The sequence below is a fragment of the Danio aesculapii genome, chromosome 7, assembly GCF_903798145.1.
Source record: "Danio aesculapii chromosome 7, fDanAes4.1, whole genome shotgun sequence".
Classification (NCBI taxonomy): Eukaryota; Metazoa; Chordata; class Actinopteri; order Cypriniformes; family Danionidae; genus Danio; species Danio aesculapii.
The window spans coordinates 38,651,755-38,666,465 of record NC_079441.1 but is presented as its reverse complement, the minus strand read 5'-3'; the positions used below and the strand labels follow the sequence as shown (position 1 = coordinate 38,666,465).

The window sequence follows — 14,711 nt, the reverse complement described above, 5'->3', positions numbered from 1 at the left end:
GCTCGACCTAACTCTGTGTGAAAAAATGGCATCTTAAGTAAGAGTATATCTGCTGATCTGGTATAGTAAGTATTTGAACAGTACTCCAACAAATATATACTGTGGTAATTTACCAACTAAAGCCTTAAAAATGAAAACTAAAATATGTTGTTTTCTCCTTAACTGTAATGAGGTCCATTCTGTCATTTTATATAAATGACAGTGATGTGTGCGTGCATTTGAACCAGTGACAAATCTTAAGCACTATGACAAACAATCCTCGACTCTTACATATTTGCTTACTTAAATCGAAGCCTTGACACGACTTGCCTTTTGTAAAATTCCACAGCAAAGCTTTTACATGTGTAATTTATGTTGTAATCATTTATGTGGCACATCTGCAACAAACAGGCAACAATTCCTTTCTTACCTACAGCAGCAAGCATCCACCATCCACCAAATGTTTTATGAAGGCTGGCTGTCTCTAGACCCAGCTGAAAGCTCTGCATGCTACAGATCAATACTGAAAAAAACCTCACCTACAACCAAAATATGAAGCACTAGGCAGTATATTATTAGTGCAGTGTTGCAATAAATTGTATCCCAATTCAGAAGACTGTGATGTTTTATGTGGTGCAGAGAGGGTCACATTAAACTACAGACTTACAAAAGACTTAACCACAAATGCCACACTGAGAGAGGGAACCAGTGGAGGAATGTGTAGCATATTAAAATTGATCACAGCAATATGTGATGTGTTGAATGCAGTAGCAGGCAGATGCACAATCCACTTCTCATGAGACAAAATTGGAAAGGAATTGAACCTTACAGTAAACAGGAGTGCACTATAGGAATGCTTTTGACTAATATTAATAAAATACTACTAATACAATTTTGATAAATCGCTGTTTAATGTTAATTTAATGCCTTATTCATGTAACTCCACAATGCAGACCAAACCTGGAACGTGTTACACAGAGCATGTTCCACCTACTGGTCAAGATTTCTGAAAAAATGTATTTATATTCAGCGCAACTTACAGAATCAAATGGCTTTCAGTTATTCTGGCCATCTTACTGTTTTAATTTAGCAGTAAAATAATGTAATTTATGGATGCTTTGATGCCTTATGAAAGTTGACATGTTTTTAGCAGGCTCTCCATCCCTCCAGGGTCATGAAACCCTCTCTTTCAGTTCAAGTCTACCTCAGAATTTCTTCAAAAAATGCTTTGTGATGGGAGTGGAGCACTGCATGCAGAAGGTGGAGTGGGCGTGGCCGGCAGAGCAGGGGAGTGAATAGGGGAGTGAAAAACTGTCAGTTGGCTCACAAAATCAGACACAAACCGTGAGGAGACCCATGATTTTATAGTTTACAAAGTTAAAATGCAAAGAATAAAAACAGTAAGTAATTTAATGTACTGCTACATATGTTATTAGTAATTTCATTTACACATAAACACAATTTGTTATATAATTATAAAAATAATCATGTTCATATAAACACTATAAATGAGGAGAACTTCTCTCCTCCTCAATCACCGGATCTGAATGAAGACACAGTGGACAGCAGTGCAGCAGGTCTCTTGCCCTATCTATTTCAACCATTAGCCCTGCTGGTAATCTAGAGAATTTACAAAATAGGTGATCACAGCAGCATGGATAGGTGATGTGTCTAAATAGTAACGAACTCAACTGATAAAAAACAAAGTCCGCTATTCTCCAATTCTCATGCAGCTCTCACGACAAAACTGCTTGCTGTAAACCAACAGCTTTGCTGTATCGGCCCTGACAGAATCACAGGGAAAAACATGTAACAAAACATGTGCCTTTGCAAAACACATGCTCTCCTGATATATTAAGAAGCAGGGTCTTCTCATAGGATAAAAAAACTCAGCTATGAATAATGATGAGAAACCGACGTGACACCACTCCAGTAGCGGATACATGCTACATCACCGATTTTGATCCCGCCCAAAAAAATTTTTTGCACCTGGAAGATTAGCTGACAAAAGCTTCAAATGATCCAGTTTTCCCCACAATTAAAGCTGACATGTGCTAACATTGTCTTAACAAATGCTCAACACACAAATCCGATAAAATCTCAAAAAAGAACTCCAGGGTGTCTTGAACCCAACACAATCTCACGGCAATTCGTAACTTTTTGATTTAGTGGCTAATTCATACTAATTCGTCCGATCTAATTCATACAATTTAGTACGATTTGCTCATCCCCCAATGACGGTTGGGTATAGCGGTGGGGTTAGGTGCCACGCCTTCTTTTTAAAATCGTACGAATTCGTACCAATTAGCCACTAAACTGACAAAACGTAAAATACTTACATTTTCTCATGAGATCAGGCTGCTTGAACCTTTAAGTCAGGTGTACAAGGTACGATTATTGCTGTTGTATAAGCTCATGCTATGAAGAATTTTTGCCATTGGGAGAAGTTATATTGAAATTGGACTAGGCTTTATAATTCCTACACACACACACCCAGGATGACCAGCCACCCTATTTTTCCAGTGCTGAAAAAGAACCTGTATGTGTAGTAAACATTTGCGGCTCATATTATTATCCTATGAGCGACAGAGAGAAAGAGAGAGAGAAAGGTTATGCTTTGTTGTATCCATGTTTTTGTTTGCAGAATTTCATACAATTTCATCTAAATTTGGAGGTTATACAATTGTCTCGTATATCACTGCATCCAAACATGAACTCACTTCTGACTTTTGTGTTGGAAATTTTCTGACCCTTAGAATTCACACTTAAAATCATGGGTTAAAGCAGTAACACATTTACTGTAAATGCTTAAAGTGTTTTCAATGGCCACAAATCTCAACTCTTCCTATTTGAGAGAAGCACAATAATTTTGGCTTAAAATCATCAACAAATACTCTTTGATTTTTTTTTTTCCGTTGGCCTTGAAGATCTCTGTTATGTGTATTTCATCAATGTGCATCTGTGATTGCAGCTATATGTATTATTTAATATTACTATTATTAATGATTGACATTTTTATGCAGAAATTATGGCTGTAAGTATTTAATTATTTTACCCAGAGAAAAATGCTGGATTATTCACCAGACATTGTACAACTCTGTATCTTCCTGCAGTTAATTAACAAACCATTGATTAGTTATAACATATTTTACTTTAAATTTTTGCTTTGTTTGATTTTATTTTGTGGTGATGGTTTTAAGTCCCAGAGGCCAATAAATCAATGCATCTCTACTAAGATATCTTGTAACTTTCAGTTTTTATTTTACTTTTACTAAAAGAAGCCATAACAATAATTCAGCCTTGGTGCATTATTCGTTTTATGATCTTCATGTTGATTTGCAATTAAAACATGACAGGGAATAACTGAGAAATATTTCAGGCAGCCAATTAACTGGTCACCCATCTTTCATAATTAATCAGTCGATGTGGCAGAATCACAAGTAGCAGGATTTCATCATCATCGGCAGGTCAGGACTGTTTAAATCTCTCCATGACAACATTTAAACAGTAGTGACAGAGTCAGCATCTAAGCCCTCACTAAAGGCAAGAATTACAATTAGGCTGTCAGAAATGGGGATAGAGACACCCACAACACAGGCCTCTGGAGGTAGTAAAGGGGGGTCTCTTTACTACCTCAAGAGGCCTGTGTTGTGGGTGTCTCTATCCCCATTTCTGACAGCCTAATTAAGCGAGTGTGTAGCCTTTAATTGATTTCCTCATGGTGCAAGAGCTCAGAGTTGCTCGTTTTGGCCTTAATTAATGATCTCCTCATTAGTGTCTGTTTAAGGGGGGCACACAGGTGTGAGATAGTGGTGTGCTGGGGGCTTCCCTGCAGTAATTATGGAGCCTGACGTGGTCTGTCAATAACATGAGCTAAGAGCCTGCCTGTTTCATAAGTAACTTTGGCATTACACGGCTAAACCGTTCTCTTTCACAACGCTAATATTTATAATGGCCCCATTCAAAATCTTTAAAATGCTGCCAGGATTCTAAGCCAGGAGGACTTCAAGACATGTCAGAATATAAATTCCACTTTACTTCCTGTCTCAGAGGGTTCCTTCTTCTGATTTTCAAAGGCAGCATCAATGTTCATCCCTGCTTTGGATTTGCCACAATCATGTGCTTTAAATTTCCGACAGCGGAACCAAAATATCAACATGGCATCTCAAAGTCCCATTTTGGTATCATTTTCTGTGTAAATGTATGTTTTTAGTCAACGTTCTCCGCTTTTGTATAGCATTTCTAGTGAGATGTCAGTTTGATGAGGTAAAATAAGAAACTAGTGCTGCATCCAAAACTGTATACTAAAGTACAGCTGTCACTTTGTTAAGTACACCTGTCCAACTGCTCATTAAAGCAAATTTCTAATTAGATAATCACATGGCAGCAACTCAATGCATTTAGGCTTGTAGACATGGTCAAGGTGATCTGCTGCAATTCAATCCGAACATCAGAATGAGGAAGAAAGGTGATTCAAGTGACTTTGAATGTGGCATGGTTGTTGGTGCCAGTCTGGCTGGTCTGAGTATTTCAGAAACTGTTGATCTACTGGGATTTTCACGCACAACTATCTATAGGTTTTACAGAGAATGGTCAGAAAAAGAGAAAAAATCCAGTGAGCGGCAGTTCTGTGGGCGCAAATGCCTTGTTGATGCCAGAGGTCAGAGGAGAATGGGCAGACTGTTTCAAGCTGATAGAAAGGCAAGAGTAACGCAAATAGCCACTCATTACAACTAAGGTATGCAGAAGAGCATCTCTGAATGCACAACTCATCTAACCTAGAGGCGGATGAGTTACAGCAGCAGAAGACCACAATGGGTACTCAACAAAAATTGGACAACAGAAGATTGTAAAAATGCTGTCTGGTCTGATGAGTCTCGATTTCTGCTGCCACATTTGGATGGTAGGGTCAGATACCAGAATTTGGTGTCAACAACATGAAAGCATGAATCCATCCTGTCGTGTATCAATGGTTCAGGCTGGTGGTGGTGGTGTAATGGTGTGGGGGATATATTCTTGGCAGACTTTGGGCCCATTAGTACCAATTGAGCATTGTAACAACGCCCCAACCTACCAGAGTATTGTTGCTGACCATGTCCATCCCTTTATGACCACTGTGTACTCATCTTCTGACGGCTATTTCCAGCAGGATAAAACAGCATGTCATAAAGCACGAATCATCTCAGACTGGTTTCTTGAACATGGCAATGAGTTTACTGTACTCAAATGGCCTCCACAATCACCAGAGCTCTATCCAATAGAGCATATTTTGGATGTAGTGGAATGGTAGATTCTCATCATGGATGTGCAGCCAATATATCCGCAGCAACTGTGTGATGCTATCATGTCAATATGGACCAAAATCTCTGAGGAATATTTCCAGTACATTTTTGAATCTCTGCCATAAATAATTAAGGCCGTTCTGAAGACAAAAGGGTACTAGTAAGGTGTATGTAATAAAGTGGCCGGTGAGTGTATATCCTATTTATACTATATACTATGCATGTGGAAAAGGGGCAGCTGTCATCTAATAGTTAGAGAGTTGAACTTGTGATCAAAAGGTCACAGGTTCGGTACCAGAAGAGATTGTTGGTGGAAATATCCTCGTTAATGCCACGACTGAGGTGATTCCCTTGAGCAAGTCACTGAACCCCTAACTGCTCCCCGGGTGTGTTTTCATGGTTGCAAGTCGCTTTACTTAAAAGCGTCTGCTAAATGTTTAAATGTAATGTAAATGTAAAACAGAATAATAGTAGGCAAAACCCAACCTGAATGACCTACTACTGCAGATGAGATACTTAAGTGGACATTTGAAGGACACTTAGAATGTCTATCACATGAGGTCACAGTAATGGATTTATGAATGGAAGTGAAAGACATGAAAATAACATGGCAAATGTACCCATTTCATTCACACCACCCATACTAATTATATATCAAAACATTTTCTAAAAATTCTTCGGTACCTACTCAAATTATATTGATTTTGGATGCATTTCAAAATATTAAATCTTAACAGTGAAATTGATGATAAACTGTTATTCATAAAAAGCTCATTACATTCCCTTTTACAATATGTACCTCCCTGAAACATGCTTGTCAAAATCAATCACTCAAGAAATGCTTTGACAATATTATGTAGTAAAGAAAAAAACAACTGAAATACAGCTATGGAATATTCAAATAATCCATGTCCCTCTGGGAAACATACAAGACTAAGATCAGTAAAGCTTGTGTCAGAAAAAATGTGTCAGTTCTCTGTAAATGTAATGCATGTCTGTGTGAGCAGGAGAGACAGAGATGAATCTGTCAGCAGCTCTTTTGAAGGTCAAGTGCAGGTATTCATGGGGGCTCATTAAAGTGAAAACAGTCAAAATCTCAGACACTCACACATAAACACATACACACACACACATCCTCTGCATGCTCTACATCATGACAGTGTAGACGTATATGCTGCCTGGTGGAAGCACGATGTCTATTAATGGTAAAATAAATGAGTAACTATTGACAGATAGATTAGTCACACATACTTAGACTTACATGACGAGTGTGACTCACAACAAACTGTCAATCAAAATGCAGATTTTACAGGATGGTTTAGCTCACTCTTTTTTCCTCTGTTGTTTAACATCAACATGCAAACAATGAATAATTAATTATGAATGATGATGAATAATGAATATCTGTTCTCTTTGTCCGTTTTACATTTAGCTCATTATAAGAGTTGAATAATTTTTTTAATAAATATTTGAGGTCATTAGTTACATATAATGCATATTTCGTATACATGTTTTATTCTTTTTTATCTATGACTAGAATCATAATTAAATAAATGGTTAATATCATGTTGAACAATTGATGCAATCTCACACAATTTGTTTTTACTTTAATCAAAGCGTTTTGAAAATAACATATCACAGTTTCTTTTCTTATTCTTATTATGCATTATAAAAGGCCATATTTAGTTTTTTGGGGTCTCCAACAACAGCCTGATATGCACGCAATGTCAAAAATACTTTCATTGTAAACTGTGTACTGACAAAGTTCCTGTCAAAGTCTGACAAGCAGTGTTGCCAGAAACAGCTGACTTTTTCCAGCCCAAAAGCTATCCAAAACCCGCCCAGTAGACTAATATTTAATTTAATTTAAATTTATTTAAATCAAAATTAACCTAGTTACTTTAAATGTCATAATTTTAACCATACAGAAACCAGCAGTAACAGAACCACAACCTAACTGGATCACATCGAAACACTGCCCCCTCTCACCCACACCCATATTGTTGTGTAGATTACACTACCTATTAGAGTACGTTTTGCTTTCAAAATAGGGTATAAACTCGTTCCATTTGGTGTTTTAAATTCTTTTTAACATAATTAGGTGCTGCTTGTCAATCAGACAACGCTTCTATGTTTGTTCTTGCTGTCAATTGCAGGAAAAAATGATCAATAGATAGTTATGATAAACCGCTGTGAGTTTAACTACAGGCACTGCGTGATGTGCTTGCACGCGAGGGGAGTCCGATTTGTCCGGGGAATCAAATATTGATACAACTTTCCTTCACCTCCTCCTGCGGGAGGAACAGCGCTATGCACTGGTCACTGCTCACTGAATGGAGTAGGAGCACACAGTTATGTTTTGTTAAATAAGCTACATATAAAATGTACTTTTCAAACTCGCCCAAATTTTGTCAACCCGCCAATGCCATTTATTACCCGCACAATCAAAATCAAAACCACCCGCCCAATCTAGCAACACTGCTGACAAAGTCCCATGCATTAAAGGGCTGGTCCACTATGATATCACATTTTAAACTTTAGTTGATGTGTAATGTAGCTGTGTGAACATAAACAACATCTCTGAATATAATATGCTCAAAGTTCAATGCAAAGGTAGACATTTGCTTTTACTGAGTTATCTTAGCAAAGCCTACAGCGAATGAAGTTTAGGGACTACAAAAAATACATCCAGGTTAGTGAGATCACAAATGTTTCAGGTTACGCGCATACACCCAGTGCAGCGAAGGAGCGTGACCAGAGGCGCTGTAATGTTATAGCGGAGAAAGCTAAAATGTCATCCAAACGCTGCTATTTCCACAGAGCTTGTTTTGTTTCTGATTTTTATTCTTCCAAAGGACATGACACAAAGAGAGAAGTGCTTACAATTTAGTTTTAATTATGTTCCAGAGAATGATAAAAAAGATATAGCTAGCATTTGACAAAGGACAGCTTCCAGAATCTCTCTCAGTTCTGTGCTGTGGCTAAAAACTCCTGAAAGAAGGAGTAGCTCCAACCATAACAGAATAAGCTGTGGATTCATATTCTGTCTAATTTAGGCTCACACTGACACGGCTACACCGACTGACAGTATTTACACAGCAGAGGTACAGCATGTGCTAGTAGAAGCGTGACGCTTCCTGGTGATGTGGAGCCGATCTGCGAATCACAACACATTATGTTAGATGACCAATCAGAGCCTCTTTAGGGCGGGTCTTTTCGGAGGAACTAGGAAATATGACAGTGAAAAAAAAAAACATGATTTTTTTTTTTTTACAAATGAAGCATGCGCACACATTGCTTTGCATCTTATAAACACAACCAAGCCTTAAAAATACACTCTGGATCATCCCTTTAAGAGTTTTTGCTGATCCTTCCTTTAACAGACGGCCAGCGAATCTTGAGTTGCAGTGTAGGTTATTGTATCAATCATCAGAATGTTATTAACTCATTAATGTTCACTCATCTTCAGTCATGATCAGTCTCACACCCACACTGCACTAGTGTTTGAAGGGAAGGGCGTGTTGACGTTTTACCTTATATTTGGTAGTTTCATGTTGACGTTGTAATGGTAAAGATTACATGTAAAAGGTAAAAGATTCAAAAGCAAGACTAATTATATAAACGACTTTGAGTTGACTTTTGAGAATTAATTGTTTTAAATAAGGTGCTCTTTCAGCAACGCAGTGGTACAGTGGGTAGTGCTGTCACCTCACAGCAAGAAGGTCGCCGGTTCGAGCCTCGGCTGGGTCAGTTGGTGTTTCTGTGTGGAGTTTGCATGTTCTCCCTGCATTCGCGTGGGTTTCCTCTGGGTGCTCCGGTTTCCCCTGCAGTCCAAAGACATGCGGTGCAGGTGATTAAGTAGGCTAAATTGTCCGTAGTGTATGAGTGTGGGTGAGTGTGAATGCTTTTTTCCCAGAGATGGGTTGCGGCTGGTAGGGCATCCGCTGCATGAAACATGTGCTGGATAAGTTGGCGGTTCATTCCGCTGTGGCAAGCCTGGATTAATAAAGGGACTGAGCTGAAAAGAAAATGAATGAATGAAGGTGCTCTTTCAGATTTAAACCTCAGCTGGATGTTTTCATTCATTCAGAGTTGTGTTACACACAGCATGGAAGGTAATTTTCAAAAACCCATGATAGGAGCTCTTTAAACTGGATTAATCATGACTGAAAATTCTAATTGAATCAAATGAATAAACTGCATTTTAAAATACACTAAATATATTCGAAGTGAAAGGTTATTTTGAACTATAATACTATATCACAACATAGCTTTAATTGTACTTTAGATAAAACAGTTGTGTTGAGTAAATGAGGCTTCTATCAAAAACATAAAGTATATGCTTAAGAAAAATTTAATTAAAATTTAAAATAACGTTTATTAAAAAATCTTACAGACCCCAAATATAACAACAGAGTATTAACTGGGTTGAATTGATTTAAACTAAATCTAAAATTATACTTCTCTATTCCACCCCAAAATAAATTAATAGAGAGGCACTCATAACCATGCACTACATACCATTATGAAGAGACCACAATGGCCACCTTATAGGAATGTGACACTATATGATCTCCAGAGAAAGACAGCTTTGCTTTTTCAAAGTTGTCTCCCATTTTCCAAACTGGAGTGTGGAGGGATGTTAAAGAAAGCATGGAAATTCTGACTGCTGCAGCATATCTATTCTGCTCTAAATGCATGAAAGGGAAAAAAAAACGAATGTTCTGGAAAAATAATGATCATGTTTCAATGACTGATACAGGTGGACACAAGATGCTCACATTATTGGCAGAAAGTTTGGAAAAAAAATATTTGAATGCATGAACCATAATAAAAACATATGCTATTTGTAACACAGTGTCGGTACGTAGTTCCTCAAGCATTCATCAAAAGAAAAGAGTTGCACATTTCTCTGGGAAATAATCATTAACAGTTGCTTCCTCTATAAAAATGCCTAGTCAAAAAATATTATGTTATATTACCTGACATTTCTGTAGCTTTTAAATGTGGAGCTGTAGTCCATTCACTACATTACTCAACAAGGGAGCAGATGGATTGCAACCAATGAACGAAATCAATAGTTGTGGGTCAACAGTGCTGGCTAAAGGAGGAATACATGACTTTATCATCTCTTTTACACCTGATCTTCAAAGATCAACAAGGGAGAAAAATCTCACTGATCAATGAAGAACTAAAGAGTAAAGTCTGTCATCAATAAAGCAGATTAAAACTCTTGCTCAAATTTCACTTGTTCCTTTTCCTGTTATCTGATTTGACTTTCAGGCTTGAGTCTCCACCTGCAGATCAACACACCCTGTTCTTTATAGCTCTGGGAGATAATCTGACTCCTGCTGCTGCCAGATCAGCACATCAATGAACACATGTTGCTCGAATAGACCTGATGCCAGCACTCTCTGCATGCAACTGGAAAAACTTATAAACGGATAAATGGTAAACATAAATCATCAAGTTTTTTTTCTAGTTAATAACAGTGTCATGTGCATTTCTCAACTTGTCTGAGCTTTGTGACTTGACAAGTTAGCCTGCTGGAAGAAGCCATCACAAGATGTGGTCATAAAGATATGGTCAGCAACAATACTCATGTAGATGGTGGTGTTTTAAACTCAAGTGTTCCAAGAAAATCTCCTCTATGCAACAGCAATATCAACCAAAAGCCCAAGACTGGATGCTCACTGAAGCTAAGCAGGGCTGAGTCTGGTTAGTACCTGAATGAGAGACCAACTAAAAGGTTGCTGTTGGAAGTGGTGTTAGTGAGGCCAGCAGGGGGTGCTCACCCTGTAGCCTGTGTTGGCCTAATTTCCCAGTATAATGACGAGGGTGCCGTCTCTCGGATAAGACACCAGGAGGTCATGTCTCTCTGTGGTCAGTAAAAATCCCATGGCACTTTTCACAAACAGCAGGGCTGTAACCAGATTCCATCCTTTGGTCTGCACCCTTCATGGCCTCCTAATTATCCCCATCCACTGAACTGCTACAAGTGGATGCTGCACACATGGTGGTGAGGCAAGACAACTCAATCACCCCACACAAACCCTGACCCTACCACTGATGTGGTTTTCTGCTGCTGTAGTTCATCTGCTTCAAAGTTTGACATGTTGTGTGTTCAAAGAAACACTGTTTAAAATTGTGTATTATCTATGGCGGTTATCATTACAGTAAAAATAAACATATACAGTAAAATACTGTATTTTCAATTTATACAATATTATTACACCTACCTATTGAATACACCTATCTATTAACCTACCTACCTAAAATCTGTTTTGTCCTTTGTAATACACAAAAACACTAAAAGCAGTGGCTTTGAGAAAATTAAATAATGAACCAAAGGCCACAAAAAAGCTTTTGCACAACGTTAAAGGTGCCTTTTGTCATACAAATTCATTCATTCTCTTTTCAGCTCAGTCCCTTTATTAATCTGGGGTCACCACTGCAGAACGAACCGCCAATTTATCCAGCACATGTTTTACACAGCGTTACATGCCCTTTCAGCTGCAACCCAACACTGGGAAACACCACACACTCACATACACTACAGCCAATTTAGCTAATTCAATTCACTTATACCCTGTCTTTTGACTGTGGGGGAAACCAGAGCACCCGGAGGAAACCCACGCGAACACGGGGAGAACATGAAAACTCCACACAGATCTGACCCAGCTGGGGCTTGAACCAGCACCCTTCTTGCTGTGAGTCGATTGTGCTACTCACTGCGCCACCGTGCTGCCCCTTCTGCATATACTGTGACATGTAAATAAGTGGACGTGGCTAATGCTGGGTGAGATAGAGGAAAACGCTCCCAGCATTTGTTACATATTTGTCAAAAACACTTTTTGTTAACATTTTCATATTTTGATATATATGATTTTTCCATTTTAAGTGTTTTTTTAATTTTACCTGTAAATATATGTTAAGTGGGGGAAGTTTATAGTAGTACTAAGGTTTGTCCACAGATAGGGAATACAAATGTAAAATTACTTCTCAAAAATAAAAAATAAGTTTGAAAATATCATTTTAACTATCCAGTATCATGCATCCCTATATATTTATCAAGGCCAAATTAAAAAGGAAAGAAACAATAAATTAAAGTGAGGTCATTTACCTTCCTGAAGTAATTTATTTATTTTTTTAAATCCCTTTTGTTTAATTTTCTGGAATACCTACCTATTTATTGTGAAAAATTGTCCCTGCTTAAATTAACAAAATTGAATTTTAGTCATTCCGTACAACCCTATATCATAGTTACACTAAAGTAATGCAATAAACATTGATTTAACATTGTTAGAGAATAATAAAAAATAAAGAAAAATAAAACTGTAATGTGCAAAAATAATGAAAAAAAAAAGAAAAATAGTCATTTCAACAAGAATATGCATGTAACACAGGAAATGTTGGAAAGTCAATTTACAATTACAGTGCACTCTTCTGCAGACCTCGTTTGTAACAACAAGGAATTTTATCCTCTCTGGATATTTTAACTTTTTTTCTGACCATCAGCTCTAAACCCCAGAGTTGGTTGTGTGTGTAAAAAATGTAGATCAGCAGTTTCTGAAATACTCAGCCTAGCCCGCCTGCACTAACAATCATGAAATGTTCATGTTCAATATACCTATATTTATATGCACTTAACACACTGGTGCTTTAAATAGCATGCTGACAGGGGCTAATGCAACAAACATCCAATAATAAGCAGAGTCCCACAACACAGTGATAATGGACCCATTCAATACAGAATGCAATAAAAACTGATGTAGTTGCAATTGGAGTGAAAAACTAAGCAGACACATCGAACAGAAAGAGGTGTAAGAGAGACAAATGATACTGGATCAGAATGTAAAAGGAGTTTTCACCACTATTCTGTGACCTTAAAAAGAATTTCAACAATTGAAACGCTTTAGCCAAGAACAATATACACAAAATAGTTCGCATTTATAGGTCACACTTTATTTTGATGGTCCGTTTGTTGAATTTAAGTTACATTGCTTCTATATGCCAACTAATTCTCATTAGATTATAAGTAGACTGTTGGGTTAGTATTAGGGTTAGTGTAAGTTGACATGTACTTGCAAAGTTTCTTATAGTCAGTTAAATGTCTGTTGAAGGAGCAGAATCAACACATATTAAGCAGACAGTCTACTAATACTCAAATGGACCATCAAAATAGAGTGTTACCCATTTTTAAACTGGTGATGATGTGTATGAACTCAAAAGCTATACCAGTTTACACGCTATTAATAAAACTGATTATCTTCAAGGATGAATTCTTTTAAAGTCTGCTTTATTAGTTTTGTATGCATCATATAGTTTAACAATCAAATAAAAGGGTAATTACTGGCTAAATATAAAACTTAAAGACCAGGACAGCTGAACACTGGATTCTTATTGTCTATTAAAAGGAAACTAAACAGCCATGAAGCAGTTTAATATCACTTCAGAAAGCCTGTATGTCAGAAATTCTAATAAAAATGACAAACAATTCTATTTTATGAGGTTATTTGTAATATCTAAAGAGAGTGCAGCAATTTGGGCAGCCGAGAGAAAACAAATAGAGTATATGATGGCCAAATAAGCTTTACGAAAGACTCAAATTTACTCTCTTGCTCACACACACGTAACCTTGTTGTCAATTCTGCCACACTACTTGATCAATAATATAGTTTTGCTTCTGAAAAGCTACCTTGCTTCAGAAATGGTAATACTATCATCTCAAGTACATAATCTAACAGCTTCACTATTTGTAGAAGCGCTACTGATCAACACTGTTGAGAGCCACATCTGATGGGCACACACACACACACACACACGCACACACACACGCACACACACACGCACACACACACGCACACACACACGCACACACACACACACACACACACACACACACACACACACACACACACACACACACACACACACATACATGCTCTCATTCACTTTGATTAGAGGAGGTTTACTGGCAGTGTAAAAAGATGCTGAAAGCGTATGTACAGTATAAATAGATACAATTTGAATATGCACACATATAATTTGTAAGTCTCTTTGAATACGATCTTCTTCTAAATTATTACTTTTAATAAATATTAATGTATGATATGATTTTAAAAATAATTTTTTCTTAGTGTCTGTCAAAAACACCCAAACATAGTCTTTTTTATCTCAGTGACTGGTTACAAGTGAACTTCAGTTCAATTTCAGCTTAAGCGGTTTCTAAGCGAAAGTATTTTATGCATAAAAAGATCAGTTACTACAGTAAATTAGCAATTGCATTTGAAAGTGAATCTCAGCTGTAGGGAGTCAGTGGGATTGAGTGTCAAATGGCAATGTCAAGCAGCTAATTATATTTCATGTAGACAATTATGCTAATATTTTGAAATGTAAAAATAAACGGAGATAGAAAGAGATTAGCTAGACTAGACAGAGGAGTCACTG

The 14,711-nt window shown here is 37.4% G+C and overlaps 1 protein-coding gene across 2 annotated transcripts in view; it reads right to left on the bottom strand.

Annotated features, from left to right (window-relative positions):
• sorcs2 (sortilin-related VPS10 domain containing receptor 2) overlaps positions 1 to 14,711 on the bottom strand; it is a 309,469-nt gene that overhangs the window by 248,559 nt on the left and 46,199 nt on the right. The gene's annotated exons all lie outside the window — the stretch shown is intronic.